Here is a 26,307-nt window from a genome sequence, read left to right as displayed (position 1 = left end):
AACAGTTTTTAACTCGACATGAGATAGCCGTGATTAATTCGCTGGTGACTCATTGTGTATCAGTTTCTCGAACCTACCACAGATGAGTGATGTGAAATAATTTGATATGTCGATAAAAAGTGTTATGTGATTATTCGAGCCGTGACAAGAAAGCAGAGACTGTGCATATTACTGTCCAGCTGACTACTTGTCATGTAGAGTTACAGCGTAACTGTTTGTCGACCTTGGGCTGTGTTCTTCCGCTGTAGCAAATTTCGTTACAATCGATCGAATCATTGCTAGTGGGCATGGCAAAGTACTACAGACGCACACTTGGATTCTGCCGATAACTGTCGTTGTGTGAGGTCTGTCTCAAAAGTAAAGAGAGTGACTTTGCAAATGCGTTTACGTAGCAAATATGTTCAGTTAATTGAGACCGCCTTCCGTCCGTTTCAGTCGACACTCGACTGAAATGAAGCAATTTGCGGTTTCACACGATCGTTGCTTGAGGAAGTCATATTGATTCTACCAAAGGAGCTGTTATCTCTTCACAAATGTCACCCGCTTCTACATCGTGCTGACAGTGAGATTGCTCTATCGCATATGTCCTGCGACTCTTGTTACTGATTGGAACAATCAGTATCTTTTTTTCCAAATACACGGACTACTCTGTTGTTCAGTGACTTATGACAAACTATTGCTGGAAGTGCGGCCAAGTGTTCCGTAAATTTGATGTAGATCCAGTGCCATTCCCTCCATCGTGCAACTTGCGATGTTTTTCTGTTTCACGCCCACTTTCTTGTGTATACGTCATGTCGAAAGTAATTTCGTATACAGAACTTAACATTTTATCTCATGTTAGCAGTTTCCGTTTAGGGGTCTTCATGATCAATAAGCATATGGGAACATGAAATTATTTCACTGATTGGTTTTATGTAGGACCAATGCTTTTTACGATTGTTTGCCAATTCGGTGGTTAATAATTTGCTTTCACATTCGTCGAAAGCGTTTCGCATAGCTGTCCTTTCGTTTCATTTGACGTCGTTCTGCTTTTGTTTGTGAGCAAGAATTCGATTTTGGTTGAATGGGACTTGCTAGGAAGATACAAGGAGTGGGTTCAAAAAAGGAGCTGTCGAGGCTGGGCGAATTGAAGACGCCAATAATCAGAGAACAATGATGTGGGCGACTGGAGAGAAATATAGGATGTAATGTGGATTCATTAAACTAAAGCGTCAGCATGAACAGACTACTAGAAAGAAGGTGATATGGCGCACGGTTGATAAGCACATTTCCGTCCTCACTTGGATAAATTCCTTATGATTAATATAAATGTTCGTGGTTCGATACCATTTTACTTGATATGTGATAGAAATGCCAACACTATCTGCGTTTCTATTTGCACGTAAAACTCCAGGTCCCCCTTCAGCATTCTCTTATTAAACGGGCCGGCCGGAGTGGCCGAGCGGTTCTAGGCACTACAGTCTGGAATCGCGTGACCGCTACGGTCGCAGGTTTGAATCCTGCCTTGGGCACCGATGTGTGTGATGTCCTTAGGTTGGTTAGGTTTAAGTATTTCTAAGTTCTACGTGACTGATGACCTCAGAAGTTAAGTCCCATAGTGCTCAGAGCCAATATTAAATGGCAGGTTAATATGTTCATTCCGCTCGCAATATGATCATATCTAAAACTGTGACAAACAAGCTATTGTAATGTACTTCCTTCTGGTAAATCGGAGCGACGTTTATAATTGATATGTACTGTAAATAAAACCTTCCGCCGTAGAGTGCTGAAGACTGATTTTACTAGCTTTACAGCAATAATTAAGAAACACAGCACACTGCGGTCTACATATGCAGAATTACTAATCAGTAGTGTCATCGTAATATACGAAAATTTTGCGGTCCTGTACATCTGCTTCTACATGGATACCCTGCAAATCACACTTAAGTGCCTGGCAGAAGGTTCATCCAACAATTTCATACTAATTCATTATTATTCCAATCGCGAACAGCGTGACTAAAAAATGAACACCTATATCTTTCCGTGCGAGCTCTGATTTTCCTTACTTTATTATGATGGTCTTTTCTCCCTATGTATGTCGGAGTCAACAAAATATTTTCGCATTCGGGGGAGAAAGTTGGTGACTGAAATTTCGTGAGACGATCCCGCCACGACGAGAGACGCCTTTGTTGCAATAATTACCACCCAAAAACCTGTATCGTACCCGTGAAACTCTCCCCCCTATTTCTCGATGGTACAAAACGTGCTGCCCTTCTCTGAACTTTCTCGATGTACTCCGTTTACAATATCTGGTAAGGATCCCACACCACGCAAAAAAAATGGTTCAAATGGCTCTGAGCACTATGGGACTCAACTGCTGAGGTCATTAGTCCCCTAGAACTTAGAATTAGTTAAACCTAACTAACCTAAGGACATCACAAACATCCATGCCCAAGGCAGGATTCGAACCTGCGACCGTAGCGGCCTTGCGGTTCCAGACTGCAGCGCCTTTAACCGCACGGCCACTTCGGCCGGCCACACCACGCCGCAGGACTCTAGAATAGGACGGACAAGCGTAGAGTAGACAGTCTCTTTAATAGATCTGTAGCATCTAAGTGTTCTACCAACAAAATGCAGTCCTGGGGTCGCCTTCGCCACAACATTTTCTATGTGTTCTTTCCAATTTAAGTTGTATGTAATTGTAATTCCTATATAATAGAATTTAAGTTTAATTGATTTATCGTGTAACCGAAGTTTAACGGATGTCTTTCAACACTCATGTGGATGACCAAACACTCTTCATCATTCATGGTCAATTGACAATTTTAGCAACAAACATACATCTTATCTAAATCGTTTAGAAATTGAATTTGATCTCCTGATGACTTTACGATGATAAACGACAGTATCATCTACAAACAAACTAAGACTGCTGCTCAGATTGTCTCCTAAATCGTTTGTATAGTTCAGGAACAACGAAGTGCCTATAACATTATCGTGAGGAACGCCAGATATCACTTCTGTTTTACTCGATGAATTTCCATTAGTTACTACGCACTGTGACGTCTCTGACAGTAAAACACAAATCCAGTCGCATAACTGAAACGATATTCCAGAAGCACGCAATTTGATACCAAGTCGCTTATGACGTACGGTGTCAAAGGCGTTCTTGAAATATTAGAAATACAGAATCAATTTGAAATCCTTTGTCGATAGCACTCAGCATTTCGTGTGAGTAAAGAGCCAGTAGTTTTTCAGAAGAACGATGTTTTCTAAACCCGTATTGGTAAGCGTCAATAGACCGTTCTGTTCGAGGTAATTAATAATGTTCGAACACAATATATGCTCCAAAATCTTGCTGAATATCGACGTTAATGATACGGGCCTGTAATTCAGTGGACTACTCGTATTACCATTCTTGAATACTGTGTGTCTGGTGCAGCTTTCCAGTTTCTGGGTACGGATCTTTCGACGAGGGAGCGGTTGTATATGATTGTTAAGTATGAAACAATTTCAACAGCATATTCCGAAAGGAAAGGAACCTAATTGGCATACAATCTGGACTGGAGTATCTACTTCGTCTTGTTTGGTGAAGGAATTTCGGAAGGCTGTGTTGAGTAACTCTGCATTAGCAGCACTGTCATCGACTGTATTTCCATTGCTATCGGCCAGGGAAGGCGCTAATTGTTGAGCCGTGGCGCTATTGAGTTAGTAGACTGTTCTGTCTGGCGCCACTGGCTCAGGTGCAGTATCGAGTATTCCTCTTGCGGTCCCATTGCCAATGTATGTGAGGAAGAGTTGTTATCTGTGGGTTGTGTCCTTAGAAGGTCTTTGCTTGCCGATATATTTACGGGGTTCGCTGGCCCGAGAGAGAAGCACAAAGTTTGGGGATTGGGGACAGCGTCGCGCTAAGAGGTGGTCACGGTATCGGAGCGGCCGAAGCCACGAGCTGCGCAAGGAGGGTCTGCGCAGAGCGAAGATACCGGAGTACTTCACCGGGGTCAGGGCCGACCACAAGCAGCAGGCCGACATCCCGTCGGTTGGTTGGCAACATTCGTGTCGGACGACCGCTCGTGGCCTCGCTACCCTCTTCTACCAGGCTTTCATCGGCATCACTGAGTAACCGTTGCGGCGCACCGTGGAACTATGGAACCGCTTGCTGATTTGTTTCATTGTCTACCTGCCTTTTTATTATTTCCTGATTTGTGCCTGACCCTCAGAGTTTTATTCGGACGGCTCTTTGGTCGTAACTATAGGCAGTAGTATTGTACGAAGACAATAATTGTCGTTTGAAAATTTGTCCCGCTATTATATTTCCTTTCTTTTCTGGTTTGTACCCGATCATTAATGTTCTAATTAATCAGCTCTTGGTCATAAATACAGCCAGAACAATTTTACTAAGGCACACGTTGCCGTTAAACAATAGAGGGACCTTATGGTTAGATTTAGCTGTTAACCGGTTCAGTTCTTTGATTGTAATTGCATTTCTCAGTCATTAGTTGTAATCTGAACAATCTGTTGTACTAAGCTGTTCGTTTCTGTGTTTGAAAGATCGGGTCATTATTGGTGTATTTTAGCTGGGTCATGTGGTTCCGCCGAGTTAGTTCTCTCGTAATAAGTGTTCACAAGAAAAGTTTTAAGACGGTTTTTCACAGCGGTCTTAATAACTGCTAATCAGTTTAACTTTGAAAAAATTAACAGCCAACTGTTACCAGGGCTTTAGTCAAAAATAAAATTGTCAGAAGGGGCAGACTGGGATCCAGTCGCACCTTGGTTGCCGATTGAAATTAAGAGGTTGGTTGCTTTGAAGTAAGCCTTATCATTGTCATATTGTTTGCTAATCTGTTTAACCTTTAAGCATAGGTGTACATCTTAACTCCGAACCTTTCGACATACAGCTCTCAAATTAAAAGTTAAATCATCTGTTTTGAGTAATTGAATCAATCTTATCATCAATGGTGCTTGTATAATTTTCATGCGTTGCAGAAGGCATTTAATAAGACAGACTGTGTCCAGGCCGGCCGGTGTGGCCGAGCGGTTCTAGGCGCTACAGTCTGGAACCGCGCGACCGCTACGGTCGGAGGTTCGAATCCTGCCTCGGGCATGGATGTTTGTGATGTCCTTAGGTTAGTTAGGTTTAAGTAGTTCCAAGTTCTAGAGGACTGATGACCTCAGAAGTTAAGTCCCACAGCGGCCGACCATGAGCCACTGCTTGCAGTTGGATCCGAAAGGAACTGTTCCACGTGTGGAATGACTCCATAGGGTATGCAGTCAGAGTGCACATTAGCTTTCTTCCCCTCCTTGGCAGCCATGTTCCTAAGGACATATGTAGTAATCGATATGCCGTTTCCAGGACTGCAGCACTTAGCAACGGATGTCTCTGTATGTGTGATGGACAGTGTAAATGCCACCTGCCAACACATTGTTCACAATCAGTCGTTCTCGTCAGTGAAAATCCAGAAATACAAGATATCCAAAAATATATGGTGCAATAAATGTACAGTGTTTTTTAGTATTTATATGCCTAATTCTAGATAGAGATGAAGTTATTTTTACGATCACAGTATCCTTCTACCATTTGAGAAGAAGACGCCAAGGATGAGAGAACCATTAATAATGGTTACATAACTGGCCGATTTATTCAGGAACAGTGGAGGCGAATGTTATCCGTTGTGTAGTATTTATTAACGTTTTTATTTAAATTCTTACCAGATGTTAACGACAGATTTCATCTGGGAACATACAGATATGACAGTTGTACGACGAAGTTGTTGTTGTTGTTATCCTCACCTGCTCCTATGGTTGCCTCAGGAAACTTAAGAATTTACGTCGTATAAGATCAGTCTCGCTCATTTTTGTACGAAGGATACTTGATAACCATACGGAACCTTATCTACGTGTTCTTCCGCTGCACTATTCGAGAATATGGACCAGGAGAAGTAGAGCAAGGGGGGCAGGAGCGGGAGATAGAAGGCAACGAAGTACCCTCTGCCATACTCCGTAAAGTAAATTGTGAAATATAGATGCAGATGTAAGTACATCAATTTTAGATTTGGTCCAGAGTAGTATCTCATTTAACGTTAACGAACAAGTGAAGTAACACACTGATATAGTATCTTCAAAATCAGTTCTCACACGCAAAGCAGACACTACTGGACATAGATACATAACAAAATCTGTGGTGTATGATTTGTATGTCACTTTCCTAGCAGTATTCGGAGCCAGATGTCGCACTATATGTTGCCTGTTCGGTTGCCTTGCTAGAGTCCACATTTCTATTCCGACGTCGTTTACTGCCGCAAGATCTGCCATTAACTGTCCATTACCGTCGCACGGACGTCTTATGCGTGGTGTGGTGAGTTGGAGGCGGGTAACCGCCCTTGGCGGCGCACCTCGATGTGACGCGGCGTGGGCAGGCGGGAGGCTGTCCCGTGACGTCAGATCGCAGGCGCAACCGAGGCCGACTTGTGTGACTGGCTCGCCTGGGAATTCCGCGCTGGAGCCGCTGGAAAACTCCGCGTCCCTAGGTAGTGGTTCTGGACTCCAGGTCGCGCAGTGACCTCTGTGGCCGGCTACAGCCTCGAGAAATCGTCCTCGCGCGGCCACACAACATACTCGTGAACTCTGTGCTGAGCACAAAATATTAGTAATGAGAATTCCGATCCTACAACACGGCATTTCACCATAAAACGTGGATTTTCACGATGTTAAATGTAACAATTGAACTTTCTGGCAGATGAGAAGTGCGTACCAGACCGGGATTCGAACGCCGGTGTTTAGCCTTTCGTGGTGAAGTGCTCTGTCGACTAGCAATCCAAGCACGACCCACGGCCCGCCCTCACAGATTTACTTCCGCCAATACCTGTGAGGGCGGGTTGTGAGTCGTTCCTGGATAGGTTACTCGGCAGAGCGCTTACCCACGAAAGACGAAGGTCCTAGATACAAGTTCCAGTGCGATACACCTATTTTATCTACCAAATAGTTACAAACCAGCGTACACTCCGCAGCAGGGTGAAAATTCATTGTGAAAAGTTGCTGTTATTGAATTTTCCGGACTTTTATACTGTGGTGGAGTGCATTTTCTTGATGGATCCAACATTTAGTTTCGTGTTCGCGGAAACATCTTCGGGGAGAGCAGGAATGGGGAGGGGCGGTTATGGGGAAGAGGTCTCAGCTTCAGTTCACCGCAGTGATTCACGTGAAATTTCATTGTGAGGTAGAACACAAATTGGGCTTGAGATCACGCGATTTTGAAATACGAGCGCAGCTGGTGCCTCACTGTTCGTCGTCCGCTCACTACTGGTCATACATTTAAGGCAACGCCTTGTCGATGCCGTCAATTTTCTCTGTATCTCTCCATCTTTAGCACTCCGTTGTAACTGTTGCATCCATTTCTCTCTGTTCGTATCATAGAATTTTCAGACCTATCTCTTGATTTCTCCCCCGAGTTTTTGCCTCGGAAACCGTTATTTAAAACATCAGTATGCCGAATTCGGTATCTATTTAATTTTGAACTTCACTTATGTATGATATTAATCTAATTTTTGTGGTAAATTTGTTTTAGTTTCCTGTCATTACTTTTTTTGCGTTCAGTATGATGTTGTGAGTCTCCTCCATATCCATAAATCAGCTGCTTGTATCTTTCTTTCCTTTGCTGTTTTTCCAGATTCCACGACTGAGAAGCGTAGCTTGCAGCTCTCTAATTATCGAGCTGACATATTAATTCTGATTTCTGTTGTTGATGAGTTTATTTACTAATGACTTAAATTCTCTTCTGATGGTTTTTTAGTCATCGCCATTCTTTATAAAGTGTCGATTAGATTTCTGTTATCACGAGCTATTCATCTACTCACGAGAACACAAATAGCTACTCACGTGGCGGAATGTCGTCATAACTTGTCTAGTTTATGGCATGACGGGCGGGCGCAGTTAATCGCTGCCAAACTACGCGCTGCTTCCCGGCGGATAGGATGTTCATAGGATACTCCGTATCTGAAGCCGTGCAGCCATGGAGCGTTGCACGTGTTACTGTATGAAGGGTGTAGCGCAGATACGTCGACTCGGTGAAACTACCGCCGCCAAAATCATGTGCCTTGGTGATTGTCGACTGTCGTGCGGTATAACAGCGGATAGACAAGCCACACACAGTTCATCAGAGCATTTGTCAATTCAGTGATGAACAACAGCAACCGATTATTAATTACAGCTTCTAGGACTATCTCCTTGCTGTGTAATACAGAATACATCGTCCCTCACGTCACACGACAGTGGAATTAACACGCGCGCAGGGAAACCTTCAATGGGTGTTTAAAGCATGAGAAAGGTGATTTTCGCTGATAGCAGGGTACAACTATATCAAACTCCGCATGAGGTGAAGTGTCCTGTTTGCTAACAGTGCAAATTTCAGGCTGATGGTTTAGAAATGTTTACATGTTATGAAACAAGTACGATGATACGCTTGGCATCATGTCTCACAGGCGAGAGATACAGGAACTAACTGTACAACCATGTGTCCTGCAAACAGCCTGTATCTTCAGTATAACAATGAATTACATTTATACTCCTCAGGCCACCTTACGGTGTATGGCGGAGGGTACTTTGTACAGCACTGTACTCTTCCATACCCGCTCCCTTCCTCCACCATACCGTGTTCCTGTTACGAGTGGTGCTCGGAAAGAAAGACTATTGGTAAGCCTCTTTGTGAACTCGAATATTTCCAATATTGCCTTGTGGACTATACAGAAAGCAGTACTTTGGGTGACTATTCTATACGTGCGTCCTACTCCCGGAAGCGATGATGATGATGATGATGATGATGATGATTATGACGTACCTATTTACACAATATGTTACCTTTACTCATGTTGAGAGTCAATTAGAAATCCCATCACCATTCGTAAATTTTCTGAATTGGGACTTCTTTTTTGTATTACAATGGCCCATCCGACGTTATTCACTACGTCATCTATGTATATTGTGAACAGTATTGGTCCTATAACAGTTCCTTGGGGTACTCCCGAAATTACTTTTACAGGAACACTCTACAGAGATGATCGTGATCCTCAGAAGCCCTCATCCCCGTCCTCACACGAAGCCATCTCACCTGACTTGAATGCAAGAGAGCACAGTTGACACGTCATCGAGATACATGGAACCAACATCTCGAAATCTGCGAGAGTTGTGCATGCCGTCTGAGCCATCGTGGTTCAGAATGGCTCTCCAAAGCTATCGTAGATTCCATGTCACTATTATCATCAGGCCGCGTCAGTAAGTATCACACGCAAATCTAATTGCTCGTAATTGTAATTTCTAGAATACTGTGCATATACACCTGGAACTGTTATCACTTCAAAGAAACGAGTTTACATTTTTGACTCATACGAATGAGCAGCTTCCTCAAGTTCAGATGAAACTTAAGATTGATCATACATCGAGTATCGTATTGTATGCCTGAAGGCGGAGCCTTATATTTCCGAGGTACATGGCAATTAAATTGCAAGCAACTGGAAATAGAAATATATAGTATTCGTTATCCACCGGTAAAATTCATTTATCCCAGCCATTATCCAACGACTGAATGAACAGGAAGACGAATGGAAATGGTAACAGGCACATATTACCGTGCATAGTTTGTGTAGTTCGGTTCTACCTTGCGGTAGTTATCGACACTCAGTGATATGCATATTGCTGCTGGATAGCTGTGATATGCATATTGTCTCTAGATATCTTCGAAAATGAGATTACCAATTGAAAGATTTGAGGCTCAATGCCAGTTTGGGAGTTAACACAATACTCACTTCAGGATAATCCTCCATTCACTTCGGCGAATGCTTGGACCGTTGTTTACAACAGCGCACGATCCTTTCATGCACTGAACGAAAATACATAGTATCCTATGACTATTGAGTTCATGGTTCAGAGTAGTTTCAGGGGTAAGACAAGGCTGCAACCTGTCTCCACTGTTGTTCATATTATTTATGGATCATATGTTGAAAACAATAGACTGGCTGGGTGAGATTAAGATATGTGAACACAAAATAAGCAGTCTTGCATATGCGGATGACTTAGTTGTGATGGCAGATTCGATTGAAAGTTTGCAAAGTAATATTTCAGAGCTAGATCATAAATGTAAGGACTATGGTATGAAGATTAGCATCTCCAAAACGAAAGTAATGTCAGTGGGAAAGAAATATAAACGGATTGAGTGCCAAATAGGAGGAACAAAGTTAGAACAGGTGGACGGTTTCAAGTACTTAGGATGCGTATTCTCACAGGATGGCAATATAGTGAAAGAACTGGAAGCGAGGTGTAGCAAAGCTAATGCAGTGAGCGCTCAGCTACGATCTACTCTCTTCTGCAAGAAGGAAGTCAGTACCAAGACTAAGTTATCTGTGCACCGTTCAATCTTTCGACCAACTTTGTTGTATGGGAGCGAAAGTTGGGTGGATTCAGGTTACCTTATCAACAAGGTTGAGGTTACGGATATGAAAGTAGCTAGGATGATTGCAGGTAGTAGTAGATGGGAACAATGGCAGGACGGTGTCCACAATGAGGAAATCAAAGAAAAACTGGGAATGAACTCTATAGATGTAGCAGTCAGGGTGAACAGGCTTAGATGGTGGGGTCATGTTACACGCATGGGAGAAGCAAGGTTACCCAAGAGACTCATGGATTCAGCAGTAGAGGGTAGGAGGAGTCGGGGCAGACCGAGGAGAAGGTACCTGGATTCGGTTAAGAATGATTTTGAAGTAATAGGTTTAACATCAGAAGAGGCACCAATGTTAGCACTGAATAGGGGATCATGGAGGAACTGTATAAGGGGGGCTAGGCTCCAGACTGAACGCTGAAAGGCATAATCAGTCTTAAATGATGATGATGATGATCCTATGCCTATAATATCAATGAATCACAAGTGGAATTGGTCAGCTCATACAAATATCTCTAAACTAAGCTAAAACTAAACTCCTCGCGAACAGGTCATGAAGATTCAACGGTGCCGACCGGCCGCCGTGTCATCCTCAGAGTCACTGGATGCGGATACGTGGTCAGCACACCGTTCTCCCGGCCGTATGTCAATTTCAGAGACCGGAGCAGCTACTTCTCAATCCAGTAGCTCCTCAGTTTGCCTCACAAGGTATGAGTGCACCCCGCTTGCCAACAGCGCTCGGCAAACCGGATGGTCACCCATCCAACAGCTAGCCCTGCCCGGGAGCGCTTAACTTCAGCGATCTGATGGGAACGGGTACTACTACTGTGGCAAGGCAGTTGGCATACAAATACCTCAGTGTGTCAATTTACAGGTATGTGAAATGGAACGGTCATATAGTCTCAGACGGATTTTAGACGGCCGTTCATTGGTGGAATAGTAGGCAATTGGAATCATACAAAAAAAGACTTTATCCGAAACATAGCTAGAAAATTGCTCAAATGGGTGGGACCCGTACGAAATAGGACTGACAGCAGATATTGAACGGATGCAAATGAGGGTAGCTCGAACGGCCACAGGTTTGTTCACCCTATCGGAGATTGCCACAAAGACGCTGAAAGAACTGAACCGGCAGTCGCCAACTACCCTATGGAAACGTACTACGTGAATTTAGTGTGTCATCCACTATCACTGTAATAATTTTATTATTTTGATACATAGTGATTACTTAGGTTGTCATCCGCAGCGTACATTTCTGTCCATATGACGTAGCAAAAACCGACCTTATAACTTTAGTTCTGCATATTTTGATAATTTTACCGTTATGTCTGCAGATTTGTATAAATAACAAAATATCATCATACAGAAATTTCTTGTATATCAGTCTGCGGAAATTGCACCAAAGGCCGGCCGGAGTGACGGAGGGGAGGGGGGTCCAACCGCTACAGTCTGGAACCGCGCGACCGCTACGGTCGCAGTTTCGAATCCTGCCTCGGGCATGGATGTGTGTGATGTCCTTAGGTTAGTTAGGTTTAAGTAGTTCTAAGTTCTAGGGGACTGATGACCTCAGAAGTTAAGTCCCATACTGCTCAGAGCCATTTCAAACATTTGAACCAAATTGCACCAAGTTGTAAACCAGTTCCTACAATGGTACACTTGTGCAATTGAGCGTAGAAACATAACTTTTTACCTTCCGTTTTAATACCTACTTTGCAACAATTTTAGAAAAGGCGTTTAGGGATCTTTTATTGACACGTAACAGGAATCACGCTGCAATTAAAATAAATAAATAAATTTGACACGAAGTACAGTAATACACAAGCGACATCTGTCGGTAGCATTTGCCGGCCAGTACCTGCCACCACCTGCCAGCCCAGCAGTGCCCTGGCTGCAGTGAAGTGCACTGTAGTGTGTGATACAGGATACGGGCATTTGGCGTGGTCTTAATCTTGACTCGCCGGCGCATCGCGCATCTCGACCCTCCCATACTAGGCAATGTTTTACATAGAGTACTTGTACCGCTGGTGTAGGAGACATGCAATGACCTTTTATCAAGATATGTTGTAACACGGTTTTGCAATTAAAGCGCACGTGCCATTGTATACTTAATTTTATCTCAGCATAATTTCACATTGTATGAATGAATTCATAGATGTGAAGATGGTAGCCATGATTAACCGAAACCGGTAATCGACAATGAAGGGTACAAGCGATCTTCGATAAGAAGTTCACCTTGTCTCAAGTACTTAGAAAGTTTCTAGAACCAACTTTAAGCGATGAATCTGGGAACGTATCAGAACATCTAACGTATCGCGCCCCATAGGATCGCGAAGACACTAATTAATCAAGCACTGAGACATTTAAGTAATAATTCTTCGGGTGTTCAATACATGAATGGACCGGGAAAAGTCCGAAATGGTACAGGGGAACGTACCGTCAGACATGCAATTATCAGTGGTTTTCAGGGAAAATGGTTCAAATGGCTCTGAGCACTGTGGGACTTAACTGCTGAGGTCATCAGTCCCCTAGAACTTAGAACTACTTAAACCTAACTAACGTAAGGACATCACACACATCCATGCCCGAGGCAGGATTCGAACCTGCGACCGTAGCGGTCGCGCGGTTCCAGACTGTAGCGCCTAGAACCGCTCGACCTCCCCGGCCGGCCGGTTTTCAGGGAATGGATGCAGATCTAGACGTAGAAAACTTGTCAGACTAAGCTATCGCTCCGTTCTGTAGTAATGCCGACATTGAGGATAGCAAAGCTACAGTACTATAGAATTGTGTAGAAGAATAGAACACAACGTGTGCTATAAGACACTGTTCTCACGTTGCCTTTCAGCAAGACACTCGTCAGCGAATAACTCTTGTTTACTTCGTTATCAGCGAACTTCACATTTGACGTGCAACACTGCGCTGTCACTTTTGCAGCGGCGAGCTGTGAGTCTCTTCCGCGCCTGATGGCCCGCTCATGGCCTGACGCACCTACCTGTAGGTAGCGCAGCTGGCGTCGGCGGGAGGGAGCGAACACTTGCTGCGAGGCGGTGGCTTCCTGCGGCGACGACTGCCGGCGCGCAACTGACAGCGCCGGCGTCTGCGCCGCGGAGTCCGCCTCTGCAAGGTGAGCCACTTGCCCTCACGCAGCGCCGCCCTTGTGCTCGCAGAACGTCACCCACAGCCGAGCGGCTCTGTACGCCGTCTCTACCGAGCTGACGTCTATCTCGGCTGGGCTTCACGTACCTTCCTGTTCTCAGTATCATCCTTGTCAATTGCCGTCATTTCAGAATCACTGAGATATTTGGGAAAGCCACCCGTGACAAAACTACACTACTGGTCATTAAAATTGCTACACCATGAAGATGACATGCTACCGACGCGAAATTTAACCGACAGGAAGAAGATGCTGTGATATGCAAATTATTAGCTTTTCAGGGCATTCACACGACGTTGGCGCCGGTGGCGACACCTACAACGTGCTGACATGAGGAAAGTTTCCAACCGATTTTTCATACACAAACAGCAGCTGACCGGCGTTGCCTGGTGAAACGTTGTTGTGAAGCCTCGTGTAAGGAGGAGAAATGCGAACCATCACGTTTCCGACTTTGATAATGGTCGGATTGTAGTCTGTCGCTTGCGGTTTATCGTATCGCGACATTGTTGCTAGCGTTGGTCGAGATCCAATGATTGTTAGCAGAATATGGAATCGGTGGATTCAGGAGGGTAATACGGAACGCCGTGCTGGATCCCAACGGCCTCGTTATCATTAGCAGTCGAGATGACAGGCATCTTATCTGCATGGCTGTAACGGATCGTGCAGCCACGTCTCGATCCCTGAGTCAACAGATGGGGACGTTTGTATGACAACAACCATCTGCACGAACAGTCGACGACGTTTACAGCAGCACGGATTATCAGCTCGGAGACCATGGCTGCAGTTACCCTTGACGCTGCATCACAGACAGGAGCGCCTGCGATGGTGTACTCGACGACGAACCTGGGTGCACGAATGGCAAAATGTGATTTTTTCGGATGAATCCAGGTTCTGTTTACAGCATCATGATGGTCGCATCCGTGTTTGGCGACATCACGGTGAACGCACATTGGGAGCTTGTATTCGTCATCGCCATACTGGCGTATCACCCGGCGTGATGGTATTGCGTGCCATTGGTTACACGTCTCGGTCACGTCTTGTTCGCATTGACGGTACTTTGAACAGTGGACGTCACATTTCAGATGTGTTACGACCCGTGGCTCTACCCTTCATTCCACCCCTGCGAAACGCTACATTTCAGCAGGATAATGCACGACCGGATGTTGCAGGTCCTGTACGGGCCTTCCTGGATACAGAAAATGTTCGACTTCTGCCCCGGCCAGCACATTCTTCAGATCTCTCACCAATTGAATACGTCTGGCCAATGGTGGCCGAGCAACTGGCTCATCACAATACGCCAGTCACTACTCTTGATGAACTGTGGAATCGTGTTGAAGCTGCATGGGCAGCTGTACCTGAACACGCCGTCCAAGCTCTGTTTGACTCCCCAGGCATATCAAGGCCGTTATTACGGCCAGAGGTGGTTGTTCTGGGTACTGATTTCTCAGGATCTATTGACAGGAAATTGCATGAAAATGTAATCAAATGTCAGTTCTAGTGTAATATATTTGTCCAATGAAAACCAGTTTATCATCTGCGTTTCTTCTTGTTGTAGCAATTTTAATGACCGGTAGTGTATTTCACCTGGTGCGCAAGATATATAAGACAGGTGAAATATCTTTAGACTTTAAGACGAATGAAGTAAACCTGATTACAAAGAACATAGTTGCTGACAGGTGCCAATACCGCCGAAGCATCACTTTAATGACACATGGTCATCAAATACTATATCGACTTATTTACATAAGAATCGAAAAAATGGTAGAAGCCTAATTAGGGGGATAATAGTTTGGTTTAAAGAGTAATGTAGCAATACATCTACATGTACATGTACATGACTACTCTGCAATTCACAATTAAGTGTCTGGCAAAGGCTTAATCGATCTGCCTACAAGCTATTTCACTTGCGTTCCGCTCTCGAACAGCGCGCGGGAAAAATGAACACTTAAATCTTTCCGCGTGAGCTCTGATTTCTCTTGTGTTATTCTAATGATCATTCTTCCCTACGTAGATGGGCGTCAAGAAAATATTTTCGCATTCCGAGGAGTAACCTGCTGATTGGAATTTCACGAGAAGATCCTGCCGCAACGAGAAACGCCTTTATTTTTGCACACCAATCCGCGTATCATATCAGTGGCACTCTCTCCCCTGTTTCAAATAACACAAAATAAGCTTTCCTTCTTTGAACTTTTTCGATGTCCTCCGTCAATACTATCAGATCCGAATCCCACACCGTGCAACAATACTCTAGCAGAGGGCGGACAAACGTAGCCTAGGCAGTCTATTTAGTAGACCTGTTGCATCTTCTAAGTGTTCTGCCAATAAAACACAGTCTTTGGTTTGCTTTCCCCACAGAATTATCCGTGCGATCGTTCTAGTTTAAGTTATTCTTAATTGTAATCACTAAGTATTTATTTGAATTGACAGTCTTTAGACGTGTGTCATTTACCAAGGAATCGAAATTTAACGGACTCCTTTTAGTACTCATGTCGATAACTTCATCCTTTTAGTTATTTAGAATCAGTTGCCAATTTTCGCAGCATACAGATATCTCGTCTGAATCATTTTGCAATTGGTGTTGATCATCTGATGAGATTATACGCGAGACAATACCGAACGTACTACGTATTTTAGAAGATACATTGAGGGAAGGCAAATTTACAATATCAGCATTTGTTGATTTAAAGAAGTCCTACGAATTATCTTAGAAGATTGGTTGAACGAAGGAAAAAATATGTTCACAGCATTTACAAATTTAGTAACAGCTTTTGACAATCACGGCTGGAAAACACTCTTTGAAATTCTGAAGGTAACAGGAACGAAATACTGCAAGTGAATGATTATCTACAACTCCTAAAGAAACAAATTGAAACAGGAAGATACGAAGGACATGAAAGAGAAGCAGTAATTGTGAAGAGAATGTGGGGGGACTGTAGTTGAACTGCAATGTTATTTATTCAGTACATTGAACAAGCAGTAAAAGAAACGGAGAAGAAATTGAATAGGAAAGTTAAATGCAGGGAGAAGAATAAAATCCTCAAGATTTACCGATGACATTGTAATTCTCACTGTTTTGAGGAGACGATGATTTACAACTTGTAAAAATTGTTGTGGCGTAGCAAGACAGCCACGCCACTCGGAAGTAGCCGAAAGGCACGCGTTAAGCTCACGCAGATGGGCGTGAGGTCTGAAACAGGATACGTAATGAATGCTATAAAGAAAAGTACGTAGCTCCAGGAATACTTAACTTTAATCCATCATTTGTATACAGCATTCTTGATGATACAAGTGAGACTCTCTCTAGATATGGTTAATGGCGCCTTGCTAGGTCGTAGCCATGGACTTAGCTGAAGGCTATTCTAACTATCTCTCGGCAAATGAGAGAAAGGCTTCGTCAGTGTAGTCGGTAGCAACGTCGTCGTACAACTGGGGCGAGTGCTAGTAAGTCTCTCTAGACCTGCCGTGTGGTGGCGCTCGGTCTGCAATTACTGACAGTGGCGACACGCGGGTCCGACATGTACTAATGGACCGCGGCCGATTTAAAGCTGCCACCTAGCAAGTGTGGTGTCTGGCGGTGACACCACAAAAATTGTTGAAAAATCATGGTTGCACACAGTTGTATTTATAAATTTTAATCAGTTTCAGTCATAAACAGATCATCTTCAGGCGTACTGTGATATCGTAATCAGATGTGTGAAATCGATAGCCACTATAATCAAGCATCATGCTACAAAACAACATCTCCACTCAACTATAAGTCAGGATCTCCTAACTGGTGGTTGAATGGGGATGTTGGTTTGTAACATGATGCTTCATACTGGTTAAGGGTTGTCTCACATTGATTACGATGCCAAAATGCACCTGAAGATTGTCTGTATATTACTGAAACTGATTGTGTAATACGTTGATTAATACAGCTGTGTGCAACCAAGGTTTCTCAAGAATTGAATTTCTGTCGGAAATTGTGGAATATTGGAAGATTAGTTGAACGGAATCGATAACGTCTTGAAAAGACGCTATAAGATGTACATCGACAAAAATAGTACAAGGGTAATGGAATGGAGCCCAATTGAATCACGCAATACGGGGTGAATTAGATTGGGAAATGAAAAACTGAGAGTAGAAGATAAGTTTCGATACTTGGGCAGCAAAATAAACGACAAAGATAAAGCAGAGAGAATATAACACGCAGATTGGCAATACCATGAAAAGCGTTTTTCGAAAAGAGAAATTTGTTAACATTGAATATAAAATTGAGAGCTAGAAAATCTTTTCTGAAGGTGCAGTGTTTGTCAACAGTGCAGCAGTCTTGTACGGAAGTCAAACGTGGACGACGGGCAGTTCAAAAAAGAAGGAAACATAAACTTTTGAAGCGTGGTGCTACATAAGAATACTGAAGGTTAGATGGGTAGATCGCATAACTAATGAGGAGGTTCGTTATGGAACTGAGAGGAAAGATTTTTGTTGCACAACTTCACTAAAAGAAAGGATCGGTTGATAAGACACGACCAGAGGCATCAAGGAATCGTGAATTTTGCAACGACGGAAAGTATATATATATATATATATATATATATATATATATATATATATACACTCCTGGAAATGGAAAAAAGAACACATTGACACCGGTGTGTCAGACCCACCATACTTGCTCCGGACACTGCGAGAGGGCTGTACAAACAATGATCACACGCACGGCACAGCGGACACACCAGGAACCGCGGTGTTGGCCGTCGAATGGCGCTAGCTGCGCAGCATTTGTGCACCGCCGCCGTCAGTGTCAGCCAGTTTGCCGTGGCATACGGAGCTCCATCGCAGTCTTTAACACTGGTAGCATGCCGCGGCAGCGTGGACGTGAACCGTATGTGCAGTTGACGGACTTTGAGCGAGGGCGTATAGTGGGCATGCGGGAGGCCGGGTGGACGTACCGCCGAATTGCTCAACACGTGGGGCGTGAGGTCTCCACAGTACATCGATGTTGTCGCCAGTGGTCGGCGGAAGGTGAACGTGCCCGTCGACCTGGGACCAGACCGCAGCGACGCACGGATGCACGCCAAGAAAGTAGGATCCTACGCAGTGCCGTAGGGGACCGCACCGCCACTTCCCAGCAAATTAGGGACACTGTTGCTCCTGGGGTATCGGCGAGGACCATTCGCAACCGTCTCCATGAAGCTGGGCTACGGTCCCGCACACCGTTAGGCCGTCTTGCGCTCACGCCCCAACATCGTGCAGCCCGCCTCCAGTGGTGTCGCGACAGGCGTGAATGGAGGGACGAATGGAGACGTGTCGTCTTCAGCGATGAGAGTCGCTTCTGCCTTGGTGCCAATGATGGTCGTATGCGTGTTTGGCGCCGTGCAGGTGAGCGCCACAATCAGGACTGCATACGACCGAGGCACACAGGGCCAACTCCTGGCATCATGGTGTGGGGAGCGATCTCCTACACTGGCCGTACACCACTGGTGATCGTCGAGGGGACACTGAATAGTGCACGGTACATCCAAACCGTCATCGAACCCATCGTTCTACCATTCCTAGACCGGCAAGGGAACTTGCTGTTCCAACAGGACAATGCACGTCCGCATGTATCCCGTGCCACCCAACGTGCTCTAGAAGGTGTAAGTCAACTACCCTGGCCAGCAAGATCTCCGGATCTGTCCCCCATTGAGCATGTTTGGGACTGGATGAAGCGTCGTCTCACGCGGTCTGCACGTCCAGCACGAACGCTGGTCCAACTGAGGCGCCAGGTGGAAATGGCATGGCAAGCCGTTCCACAGGACTACATCCAGCATCTCTACGATCGTCTCCATGGGAGAATAGCAGCCTGCATTGCTGCGAAAGGTGGATATACACTGTACTAGTGCCGACATTGTGCATGCTCTGTTGCCTGTGTCTATGTGCCTGTGGTTCTGTCAGTGTGATCATGTGATGTATCTGACCCCAGGAATGTGTCAATAAAGTTTCCCCTTCCTGGGACAATGAATTCACGGTGTTCTTATTTCAATTTCCAGGAGTGTATATATATGTCTGTGTATGGGGGAGGGGGGGGGGGAGTAATAATTTTAGAGAGACCAATGTTTGTTTGTAGTATGCAGGTTCAAATGGATGTAGGTTGCGGTTGTTATACACTGATGAAGAGGTTTGCGCAGCATTCAGCCAATCTTCCGACCGAAGATCACAACACGAATATCATTTCATTTCGTGGAGCGAGATGGCTCGGTGATGGTACACCCAAGGGGATATCCAGGGAGCGCAAACAGAATTCGCATGCTGCCTCGAAACTCAGACAAACGTATCAGTTCAGTATCAGCTTGAAGACAGCCTGAACTTGTAATAGATACTGACTGCTAGCAAGCGTACCCAGAGGCATTTACCTTGAAATCTCAAAACAAAACTGTTTCGCAGTGTACCGCTATTCTCCTCGCAATGAAATGAGAGGGGTTTCTGAAAGCTTCCAGTATCACTCTACTTTCAGTTTCTCGTATAACCAGCCAGAGTTAAAAACTGCTAAATGTCAATGTAGAACGTTTCGCATACATGTGAAAATTATCTGCCCGATAGTAAAAAAAAGTGTACAAATAAACTTACTCCTTCAATTAAAGACACTGTAATGGTAGGTTTTGTACTAAAACGCTACCCCAGAATCTGGTATCAGTTGCAGTTAGGGGCAATAAAATTCGGTTTTCAGTATTTCGCGTTATCGCTGACGGAAATAAAAAATTTAAACTGCTGTCATAATTTAGTCATTAAGAGGTATAATCTTACGTTAAAAGTTTGACACAATAAAAAAATATTACGGTTAAAAACAACGTGTTTGTCCTGATGCAGCGTAACTGACATTTGGAATTATACGGACTTCGTTCATCCAGTATTTGAGAATGAGAGGACTTCCAGCGACTTCCAACAAAGGTTACACATAATTTCAAACTTACCGAAACTTTTTCTCGCAGACACCCCCATAAAATGATGAAATGAAAAAGTTAATCTCTTACTACATTCTCGATGTTCGTACAGTCAACATTTAGCATAAAGCATGACGTTTTCATTTATTATTTCTTTAGTACTAATTCTCTTCACAATACACTTTGCATACAGTGTCTGTATACACCACTTAATGTACCTGCAAAATTATATAATTGTACGACAGATACGTGAAAAAAACTGCTTTTGTTTAAATTAGGGCGCAAATTATCCGTACTATATTCATCCAGTGTTTCATATGACAGCACTTCGTGACTTCCAACAAACTATGAGCATAATTTCAAACCTTGTCCAATCTTTTTTCTCGGCTAGATGCCTAACGTCAAACATTTAATGCATTAACTCATTTGCCAAGTAATCAGACGTTTGATGTTTTATACATGGGAGTGGGATTCTTTAAAGAATCGATGTCCACTGGTCTCTCATAAAGTGGTAACTTTAGTATGCTTGGTGATCAATGACCACAGTATTCCACTAATTTTGGTTTTTTTTTGTGAGAAATTGTATTTTTCCCTCTATTCCCCTTTGCACGAAACCAATACCAACCCTCTTCACCCCTTCTTCAGCAGATCAGCTTTGGAAAATAGTGAAATATAGAAAATCAATTGTTTTTGTAGAAAATTCCGTATAGGTCAGTCTGGTAGGGCTATATCCATTTTCTTGAAGGGACACGATAGAAGTTGGAAACTCGCCACAGTTACAAGGTGCAACATGAACGTGAACACCAACAAAGGGTGGAAGATGAACTACCTTCAAATAATGGAAATTAATAAACATATATCTAGTTGCCTAAGCTTAGAAGTGGATGATGAAAGACAGTTCCCGTACTCGCCACTTCTAACTGCAGACACTGCTAATGATCCCATCCAGACCACTGCAAACTATCCTCCTACTCACATGTCCAAATTTTCCTTTATTTTAGGTACTATAGTTTAACTTGCACACTTAATAATTTATTTTAAATAATTACAGTTGTTTGACTTACCTATTTAATCTCACTTGTAATACGCTCCTGGAAATGGAAAAAAGAACACATTGACACCGGTGTGTCAGACCCACCATACTTGCTCCGGACACTGCGAGAGGGCTGTACAAGCAATGATCACACGCACGGCACAGCGGACACACCAGGAACCGCGGTGTTGGCCGTCGAATGGCGCTAGCTGCGCAGCATTTGTGCACCGCCGCCGTCAGTGTCAGCCAGTTTGCCGTGGCATACGGAGCTCCATCGCAGTCTTTAACACTGGTAGCATGCCGCGACAGCGTGGACGTGAACCGTATGTGCAGTTGACGGACTTTGAGCGAGGGCGTATAGTGGGCATGCGGAAGGCCGGGTGGACGTACCGCCGAATTGCTCAACACGTGGGGCGTGAGGTCTCCACAGTACATCGATGTTGTCGCCAGTGGTCGGCGGAAGGTGCACGTGCCCGTCGACCTGGGACCGGACCGCAGCGACGCACGGATGCACCCCAAGACCGTAGGATCCTACGCAGTGCCGTAGGGGACCGCACCGCCACTTCCCAGCAAATTAGGGACACTGTTGCTCCTGGGGTATCGGCGAGGACCATTCGCAACCGTCTCCATGAAGCTGGGCTACGGTCCCGCACACCGTTAGGCCGTCTTCCGCTCACGCCCCAACATCGTGCAGCCCGCCTCCAGTGGTGTCGCGACAGGCGTGAATGGAGGGACGAATGGAGACGTGTCGTCTTCAGCGATGAGAGTCGCTTCTGCCTTGGTGCCAATGATGGTCGTATGCGTGTTTGGCGCCGTGCAGGTGAGCGCCACAATCAGGACTGCATACGACCGAGGCACACAGGGCCAACTCCCGGCATCATGGTGTGGGGAGCGATCTCCTACACTGGCCGTACACCACTGGTGATCGTCGAGGGGACACTGAATAGTGCACGGTACATCCAAACCGTCATCGAACCCATCGTTCTACCATTCCTAGACCGGCAAGGGAACTTGCTGTTCCAACAGGACAATGCACGTCCGCATGTATCCCGTGCCACCCAACGTGCTCTAGAAGGTGTAAGTCAACTACCCTGGCCAGCAAGATCTCCGGATCTGTCCCCCATTGAGCATGTTTGGGACTGGATGAAGCGTCGTCTCACGCGGTCTGCACGTCCAGCACGAACGCTGGTCCAACTGAGGCGCCAGGTGGAAATGGCATGGCAAGCCGTTCCACAGGACTACATCCAGCATCTCTACGATCGTCTCCATGGGAGAATAGCAGCCTGCATTGCTGCGAAAGGTGGATATACACTGTACTAGTGCCGACATTGTGCATGCTCTGTTGCCTGTGTCTATGTGCCTGTGGTTCTGTCAGTGTGATCATGTGATGTATCTGACCCCAGGAATGTGTCAATAAAGTTTCCCCTTCCTGGGACAATGAATTCACGGTGTTCTTATTTCAATTTCCAGGAGTGTATTTACGTGTTTGTAATACTGGAACTGTTAAGTGCAAGATTATCTTGTACAGTCCCTGTACACCCCCCCCCCCCCCCGCCCCCCCCCCCCCCCCACCGTCACCCCTTGAAACACGTCACCAAAGTCTACTATATTTATTCAACTTATTTTCTTCTCAAACCAGTTATTATAATTTGTAATTTGTCATAGGGTTCAATATTTAATGTGAGATACATTTTTAAGCTAAGTGGTTTTACATTGATTTTTACTGAAATTACTCCTCTCGTTTTTGTCCCATTTTCCGTCTTTGAAAGCTAACTGAAATGCTCTGTAGATGCACGAAATTTAAAATTTTTTTTCCCAGAAAAAATTCATGTCCACACATTTATATCTTTTTACCTGACGATGGCATACCACCCGAAAACCGGTTTGTAAAATATTAATATGGTACAATATTACACCAGTATCATGTTTTTTTTCTTTCATAATTGAAAAATAATTCTAACAAGAACATACGGAACATCCAATTAATAGCCGTTTCATATCTTTAAACACAATTTGTCCATGCCGACTGACTGCACTGCCACCTCACAAAATCCCTGACTTGCACGCACCAGCGCCACATTCTCAAGAAATTTACTGTATGCGTCACAACGCTGTCGTAACGCTTGTGTGTCGTACGCATTCCTCTTGCTGGATATACTTTTCCTCTCTGATGCAGCGAATTTCTTACACTTTCTCTAACTTGTGCATTGGACAGGTCAGACGGTCGGCGGTCTTTCTGTGGAGCGGCTATGCCTCATGTTTTCCTGCCCATGTGCGCACGGCGGAAACGGTACCGTCAGAAATGAGCAATCAATGGCAGTGCAGCCGAGTAGCTGTTTATCTCACACAAGTCAGAGCAACACGTTCATTGCCTCTTCCCTTCCTTGCTCACGTCCGAATGACGTGCAGTTGTTATCGGTTTTTTTAGTGACCCTTCGAGCACTTCTCATTTTCTTAATTGCGTGTAATACAATCATAGTAAGGTGAAGAACACAAACGAGGGGCGTTCTAGAAATAATGTAACACACTTTTTCTAGGCCAGTTTCGTTTGAAAAAATACAGAGTTTGTTGCGCCGTAGAATACTCCCACTTCAGCTCCTACTGTCATCGTGGCAACAAAGTCGCGCAAACCTGTCCTATCTCCCACGTGCCACATAGCTGTGACTGCTGAAATGTGCGGACACTCTGATTCGAGGTGATTGACGGGTCACAAACACTTCGCTGCTCATCTGGAAGCTTCTTTTGGTAGTGTTGACACACTCGTTCGCCAGTTGTGGTACTCAGAGGTATATGCCCGCTGTGTTCATCGCCAACTAGCAAAAGACCATAAGGGGCAACAAAGGACCATCTGTGCGAAATTATTTGCGCATTACGAGGCTGATCGTGACAATTTTTTGTGGAGCATCATCACAGGCGATGAAACATGGGTTCATCACTTGGAACAGGAAACAAAACAGCAATCTATGTAGTGGCGTCATACCACCTCTCCTCCGAAGAAAAATATAGAAGCCGCACTCTCACTCTAAATTCATGGCGACCCTCTTTTGGGACTCTGAAGGTGTTATTCTGTTTGATGTCCTTCCCCATGATTCAACGAGGAACGATCAACTCTGAAGTGTATTGTGCTACCCTCAGGAAACTGAATAAACGATTTCGTCACCACCAAAATGCAGACGAACTTCTCCTTCTCGATCACAATGCAAGGCCTTACACAAATTCGTACACCCGAGAGGAGCTCACGAAACTTCATTAGACTCCTCTTCCTCGTCCATTCTCAGCCCGGACCTTGTACGTTATGACTTCCGTCCGTTTGGCTCAATGAAGGATGCAATCTGCCTGAAGCGGAACGTGGATGATGGGGAGTTTATTGATGCAGCAAGACGTCGGCTTCGACGTCCACCAGTAGAGTGGTAGCATGCGGGCAAACAGGCCCTCACTGTAAGGTGGCGTAAAGCCGTCGCACTGAATGGAGATTATGTTGAAAAACAGGGTTTTGTAGATAAAAGGGTGGGGGATAACACGGTGTGTTGGAATCCTGCTTTCAGATGAAAGTGTGTTGCTTTAGTTATTAAACGCCCCTCGTATTATTCGATGTGTGTCCTGATTTAAAATTGAAGCCTACGATGGCATGTAAAAAGGGGTAAATTAGTGTTAAGTTAAAGCTATAGTATCATATTCTTTGGATACTCAGTCCGTTCTGTGACTCTTTCTCTACCTCTTGTTGCTTCTTTCACCTCTGTCTACGATTTTTGTGTGTGAATAATTAGAAGTAGCGCCGTGATTTGGAATCCACGTTAAACTATAGAAATATATCCCCCGGCCAGTACCGAGCTGATTGATTCTGAAGTTAAGGGTGTGAAATTAGACATATTAGAAGAAATGGAGATTTTTAAACATCTATGGTATGACAAAGGCTGCATCCTCAACGACCAACTCCAATTAAAAAACAAATAATTTTTCGAATTTTTATCCCCTTGCTCAATACTTCACATTCTACCATACCGCATAGAAGATAGCCGATGCATTCATGCGGTCGCTTGGTGTCACGGATGATCAATTCGTTCAGTCACGCTCTAGGTTCCCTTAATTTTAGTTTTAACGGTTGACCTTACAAACGTGGGCACACTAATACAATAACATCTTTTTTCTTTCATTTAACGCCTTATAATGAGTGATTCTTGTACATGTTCACAGCATTCTCACTTCTTACAAGCTCCAGTATTTCTAATATGGTCCAAATAGCCATTACCGCTTAGTTATAATTATCCAAGTTGAATATGGTGATGCAAGCATGTTTTTAGTCATATTCATCCCAAGTCCGAGCTCTGGTCTAAAATGAGGAAATAAATCCTTAACTCTTTTTTAAAAAACGTTGAAGTGACGTCGTACGTAGCACTAATCACTTTGACCTCTGTTGGTCAATAGGCAATAAGGGCGATGAAAGTGACGTTGTACGTCCTTTCATGCATGTATATTAAGCTCGTTACATTATTTGACCTTTCACGTCAACAGCTATTAGAACATACAGGTAGTTTGTCTGTTCCACGCTATATGCGTTTACAGACCTCACTTGATTAAGTTTCATGGTTCAGTACCTCAAGCACCTGATTTTAAGAAACTAGTTTAGCTTTAGGTTCTTTTTACATTATTTTGCTACATATCCGATAGCACTATTCAAAATGATCTCTGTCGGTCATTAGATATTAAGAGCGATGAAGGCGACGTTTTACGTCGTTTCACGCAATTACATTAAGCCTGTTATACTAATTTGACCCTTTTCTGGTCAATAGCGCTAAGAATTTAATATAGTAACTTT

At 44.3% G+C, this 26,307-nt stretch overlaps 1 protein-coding gene across 2 annotated transcripts in view; it reads right to left on the bottom strand.

Annotated features, from left to right (window-relative positions):
* Nucleotides 1–26,307, bottom strand: part of LOC126175383 (ABC transporter G family member 23) — a 501,239-nt gene that overhangs the window by 207,396 nt on the left and 267,536 nt on the right. Inside the window, exon 1 of one of the 2 annotated variants that reach the window (XM_049922157.1) lies at nucleotides 13,395–13,510. The exons of the other annotated variant lie outside the window; for it this stretch is intronic. The gene's annotated coding sequence lies outside the window, so the exon portion shown is untranslated. Of the gene's footprint in view, nucleotides 1–13,394; nucleotides 13,511–26,307 lie in introns of those variants that run through there. 2 annotated transcript variants of the gene reach the window in all.

Source organism: Schistocerca cancellata, chromosome 3, assembly GCF_023864275.1.
Source record: "Schistocerca cancellata isolate TAMUIC-IGC-003103 chromosome 3, iqSchCanc2.1, whole genome shotgun sequence".
NCBI classification, from domain to species: domain Eukaryota; kingdom Metazoa; phylum Arthropoda; class Insecta; order Orthoptera; family Acrididae; genus Schistocerca; species Schistocerca cancellata.
The sequence above is the reverse complement of the archived record's forward strand: the minus strand, read 5'-3'. Positions and strand labels throughout refer to the sequence as shown.